Raw genomic sequence first — 6,593 nt, 5'->3', positions numbered from 1 at the left:
TGTAAGGCAAGATTAAATAAGGAAGAAAGATCTGTTGGTTTTTGCTGGCAGCAATGCTAACAGCAAGTTTGAGTTGGAAGGGGGGGGGGGCGGCATTTACTGCATTACCTTCTTCCAAAATGTTAATAAAAAAATTTACCACTTTAAAATTTCACAGTTCTATATTTTAAGACATTTTTCTGACATGTTATTGTCATGTGCCAAATAGTTAACGCCAAAATTAAACTATTATTTGTATGCTTACAAAAGGGAAAACATCAATTTTTTTTAAGAGTGAAAAGAAGTTATTTTTTTAAGGAAAAAATTTAGGGGATGTAGATGTTGGAATGCAATTTAAATGCTAAACCTTTCTTATGAATATAGGTATCTTTACATCATATAAGTGTCTGTGTAGAAATGCCTACATCAAACTTTTTTTTTTCCCAAAAAAGGACCGTATCTTTTAAAAAAATGTAGTCATCCAGCACTTAAATTCACGAGAAATGGCAAAAGACTAGATGAGATGTCTTCAGTGTTGTATGTTGGGGAAAGAATCTCTGTCACTGTATATAACATCTGATTTTCTCTATAACAATACTTGAACCTTATTTATTTCTCAATTTGCCATTGACTCCCATATTTAAATGCACAGGACAGTCCATAACTGACCAAAATCCAGCATTACTTTCTGTAAGTTCACACTTGTGCTAAAATGTAGGTTTATAACAGACCACAAAGGAAGTGGTATTTAATTTACTTTTGGTTATCGAAATTCAATAGTAGGTAAGCTGATTTTCCTCTGAGCAGCATGCTTACATTCAGACAAAAAGAATCACTTCACTATCATCTTTATTCTTAAAACTGGGCACAGAAAAGAGCTTTATTACATGGCAGTTGACACAAGCTCATTTTGTATTATGTTTATAGCAGTCTGTTTAATTTTTTAAACTGCAATATCTGTACCAGATGCCCAATCTACAATCTTGGCTGCTACTATATCTAGTGGGCATTATTTATGCATTTTGATTTGCATTTCCACTGTACCCTGTCTCTTTAACACTAAGGTCTGAAAGATGACTCATTTTTTAATTTGAAGACTGTAGTATCTACAAGCAGTCCTCAAATTCTTCATCATAACTGCTGGTGATTTTTTGGTTTTGGAAACATGGTGCACCTTCATGAATGCTTGTAGCATCTTTTTGGTTAGTGTATGGTCATCTGATCAGATGTGAAGAGCAGGGGTGTAATGCACTTTCTCTGTAGCTGGCATTTGTTTTGTGCTCTGTTACATTTTAAAATAGCTGTCATATCTGCTGTGCATACTTTTCTTTTTGTTGTAAATTCATAGTTTAAAGGGAAACCTGTACTGCAGTTTTTTGATAGCTGTGATTTGCTGCTGTCGATTACATGTTCGAAACTGGAACAGGTATATTGCTGATATTTCCTATTAAAGAATTTCTTAGTCTTTAATGGTTAGGCCACACATGGTCACTCTGCTTGTAAGTTTTGGGGTCTGCATGTAATGGCCAAGTCCTTATAACTTGTAACTACACTGCTATCACTTTGTAGTATGTGTGTGTTACACAGTTTTCTAGAAATGTTCTTAGTTTGCCTTGTTTTTACAACCCCTTCAAATAAAAGGACAAATGTTTTTCGTTTATGCATGCTGTGATGCATGATTAAATATATGCATGATTATGTGCAGTGTCAGCAAATCACTAGCAACACATGTCAGCATAAAAAATACTGATTTTACTGATGTTTTCTGGGGCTTTTGGTGCACTTTTTCCTTGCAGGGCAAGGTAGTATGGCTCAAATATTACTTTCTCTTATGTGACAATGATGTATGAAATGGTAAGCTACTTCTAGAGCAGGGGTGGGCAAACTTTTTTGTTGCGAGGGCCGCATTGCTGGGTCATGACTAGTCCGAGGGCCGCACCTTGTAATTGAATACAAAACGACGTAAAATCGCCAAATTGTAAACAAACGCATTTATTTAATAATGAGCACATGAAATATGTAACACTGTAGGAATAAATATAAAACCAGAATGAACAACTTAACACACACAATTTAATGAGAAAAATGTTTTTGAATACAATTTTGCTGAACAATTCTTTTAAAATAACGGAAATGATTGGCCAGCTGCCTTTCTTCCACTCTCACTTCTACAACTCAAAGGCCTTGTACCACTCAAAATACACTATTATCCTGTCCCAGTCGAACGTTCCAGAAACCGTCCTTTGTCTGTTCCCACATGGTTACGCAAACGTAGTCTCAACCTTTATTTGTCCCCCTCCTCCACCCGTGGGACCAGACTTCCTAGTCTTGTTAAGTGTGTGTGTCCACGTGTCGAGGGTAACTGTGTGTGGGTGTGAGCGCGCGCGTGTGCGTGCGTAAGTACGCTGCGACGGTTTGTGTGTGAAGGTGGGTACGCACGCATACATCCCCCTCCCGCACTCTCTGGTCACGACCTTCCTAAGTTGGTCAGCCGCTTCGTAACTCAGGTGTAACAAAGGGTTCACTGGTTACCGGCGAGACAGTTCAAGGCCGGCCATTACGTACGCAGCAGGCGTGGGAAGGGACTAAGCGTAACTTGTTTTCGGTAATATTTTTTTTGTGTTGCCAAAGGACTTCTGCGGGCCGCAGAGAACCACTTGGCGGGCCGCATGCGGCCCGCGGGCCGCTATTTGCCCACCCCTGTTCTAGAGGATACTAAAATGTTTGTTTCCAGTTATATCTCTTTATTATAGACATTTTGTATTAGTGTTTTGACAGGTGACTCCAGTCATTATTATTATCAACTATTGTTTATTGGAAATTAGCTTTCACTGATTTAGCATCTAAGAAGTTACATTAATAATTGAGAACCCATTCAGAAGTGTCCAGGGATAGTTTTTATCAGCATGTGTTTAGCTGCTTGAATAATCATTGCATTAATGTGTTCCATGCTGTCTGCTGATTAAAACTAATGAGTTAATACAGACTGAATTTTTGTGTGTTGTATGCTGAATTTTCATTGTATTCAATAATCAGTTTTTAAAGAATTTGCCATTTTTCACCCTGGGATTTTGTACCTTGGTATATATACATATTCCACTTACCAGTCAGTATTTTTTTTTTTTTTTTGTTGACATGATAAGGAGTCTTCTTAACTGGCACTGACTGGTCAACGCTGCAGTGACAAACAACTTAGCAAAATAGTTTGGTAAAATGGCCCCAGCATGTACCCAAATTGCTTTGTCATTGGTCTATCAGAAAATGTATGATGAAGGCAAATGTGCTTATGACTATGGTTTTCCTGTGCAAAAACTAGGCCAAACTGTGTATTCTGCTTAAAAAATCATAAAAGCCTAACACTTTCATTTATGCAAAACTTGTTATAAATATGCCTGCCAAAATAATGCTGCTATCTGTTATTTGTTCATTACCAGTTCTGTACTGGAATGAAGTATGTTATCAGATTATTCCAGAATGCATTTGTGGGTAAGAGGTCTGTCTGCCTTGTACACATTGGGGTGCTGGAAAAGATTAAATAAATCAGTAGCATATATTAACAAAAGTACTCTGTAGTGTTTACATGAATGTATCCTTTAGCAGACTGGACCCACTATTTGTTCCATAATGCTGACAACAGTTGTGTTAACTGGAAGTGACTAAAGGTCACACAATGTCTATTTGATAGCAAAGCTATAATCTGTTAAAACTTGTCTGGAAGTACATATTTAGTTTTTATATGATCATATCTTTCATTTTCTGATACCTAGTACTTATAGCTATTTAAGATTCAGGTAAATCAGGTATGCTTAGGTAGGTGGGGTGGGAAAGTGCAACTATTTAAAAATTAATATGATAACCCTTTTGTTATCATCTTTCATTATTAAATAACATACAGATGCATATGCAAATGTCACTTAGATTTTTTATTTTTTCAGTTGCAATAGTTTTTTTTTTTTAAACTTTGGGATGAGAGGGTGTTTTATTAGCTGTGTACACATGTGAATATGTACAGAGTCTGAACTGTTAAGACAATAGTCATAAGAAAATAAAGACTGGGGACAGTTTGTTGAGTTTATCAGTGCAGACCATGTGGCATCTGACTTAAAAAGTTTACTCTTCACATAAATATCAGCTTCCTTGTTCTGATGAACATTGCAACAGTTATCACTGAGAAAGAACGAGTTGAAGACAACGAAGGTGATCAAAGATGTGGAACAGAAGACTATACCATTCGATGGCTCCAATATATGCTCAACAGCCAAAGAATGAAAATAATACTGGATGTGCATCCAAGACTTCATTTTCAAAATAGACCAAAAAACTTTGCTTCTTAAGAAATTTGCATGTACAATATATTTCAGGTAGAATTCCTTGTATAAATTACATATATATGACAACTATATTTACTACTTACCTGGGAAATCAGTTTTACCATGTCATTCTCTTTCCCCTATAGATCACATAAACACAGAAAGATAAATCTGTTTTTCAATTTACACCACAATTTATCATTTACCTGCCACGTACGTGTTGAAGATGAGACTAGATTTAGTCCCTTAAACATCAGCTAGTTTTGTACATCTGTACAAAATTCTTTTCAGTAACAAACGATAAAGCTTGTCAGTTCCTTAATTTCATTTATACAAGATATATGTATATTTACACATTCTGCTTCAAACAACAGGCATATACACTCTTCCCTCCCACCCTCCCTCATACGTGCATATGCGCACATACACACACCTACCGTCCTTAAAAAAGTGACATGCCCATGCTGGTACTCGAAGCTCGGTACCTCCTCAAGCTATACGCCATTCATATTGATATCTGATTTCCCTGTTAGACAGTGTTCGCCATTATTTTTCCTCTTGTCCGAGCTGATTCCACCTCATACGCGTTCACACCGGCGGCGAGTTTGTAATAGTCTGCAACCCACTGCCTGCCATCAGATCGATGTCGTTGACAAAGCGAAAGTTGCTTAAAGGTCTCTCTTCCACCACCATACACAACCCCCGATGGACTCCGAAGTGTAGTGCTCATGAAGCACATCTCGCAATATTTTCTCAAGATAGACGCTAACAGCACCGATAACAAAGACCATCCTGGGCGAACGCGTACCGTCACTGAGAACAGCTTTCTCACCATTCCACCGCGAGCTCCCAGTTAACTCTTCAATGTTGGCTTTCTGTATCACGTAATACAGCCCCTCACTTTCATAGTTGCCTGCTCTTGTCGAAGTATAATAGTTTTGATAGTGGGTAGCAGAAAACAATATGATAAAAGCCAACCGTGAATTAGCCCACTTAATGCGAGAGTCTGGCACGGTTTGTCTGGTTCTGGCTTGTCCACCTTTGTGCGCTGGCGGAGAGAACACCTGTTGACTGCTACATGTACTATATAGTCAAGACCTTTCTTCCAGAGGGGAACTGACAAGAGAGGTGGAGCAGTTTGAGAGAATAAAGCCATTTACACTCATTTCAACTGTAATGCACAGCTTGTGTTTGTGCAACATATTTTATATGCTTAAATGATATATGGACAGACTCCCCTTAATGCTAGGAAAAAAGTTATACTTATCAATATAATTAGTTTAAAACAACAATAATGTGCTGACTTCTTTCCCTGTGTTTGCACAATATATATTTTACGTGCTTACACAGTTATACAAACTATTTTCTAGGAAAATGTTTCCCCTATTTCTTTTGTGTTTGCGTGTGTGTAAGAGAGGGAGAAGGGTGGTGGTGGTTGGCACACACACAAATGAGCCATTTTGTCATTCATCAATTTAAGTACGACTTCAGATGATGGGCAGCACTGATCAAACGACACCCTCGGTCAGACGATCCCGAATGTTGATCAAGAGATTATGACGATTGGTTCACAAGGTCGAGAACTCTATAACAGAACCATCGGTGCAGAGCATATGAGTAGACGCCTTTCAGCAGACCACGAAATCTGTCTACACAGATCGAGGTGCTGCCGTCAGCGAACCGCCGATACGGGCACACCACCAGACTTGTGTGCAGACGTGCACCGCTGGACAAATTAGCGGCATTTGGGGGAAAGTCATCATCATTCACGAGTCCAGATTCACAAGGATGGCTGGCAACGAGCGCGTCCAGAGAACGGTTCGTCAATGTCTGCATTAGGAAGCACGACCGGCATGTCGGTGGTTTGTTGGCGTTCTTGGGAAAGATCCATCTTCATCTCGTTCGTGGCACCCAATGCTGAAACGTGACTGTTTGGCCCTATGGACAGCACTTGTGCGGTTGTTACATGTGATGTGTTGAATGAGAATCTAAAAGATGGAGAAGTTGGGGTGGGGACTGAGGGAGCTTAAGCAATTGTTACTACAATTATATTTTCCTAAACGTTCTTCAATGCACAGAATTAACTTCACTCAAACACGATGAACGCCACTGCGCTGAAGTCATGACTTACTGCAGAAACTATATAGGCGGAAGAAACAATTTATAAGCAGCGTACGTGTATTGCTGTTATGGGGAATGTGTCCATTCCTCTTTTTCTTGATGAAGCATTGAGATCAAGTATCTGGTGAGGGACGTATATTTTTTTTTTTGTAATGGTCTCAGCTAAGGGAAAAACTTCGGTAG

The sequence above is a fragment of the Pomacea canaliculata genome, linkage group LG3 (assembly GCF_003073045.1).
Source record: "Pomacea canaliculata isolate SZHN2017 linkage group LG3, ASM307304v1, whole genome shotgun sequence".
Lineage (NCBI taxonomy): Eukaryota > Metazoa > Mollusca > Gastropoda > Architaenioglossa > Ampullariidae > Pomacea > Pomacea canaliculata.
Note: the sequence above shows the minus strand (reverse complement) of the source record.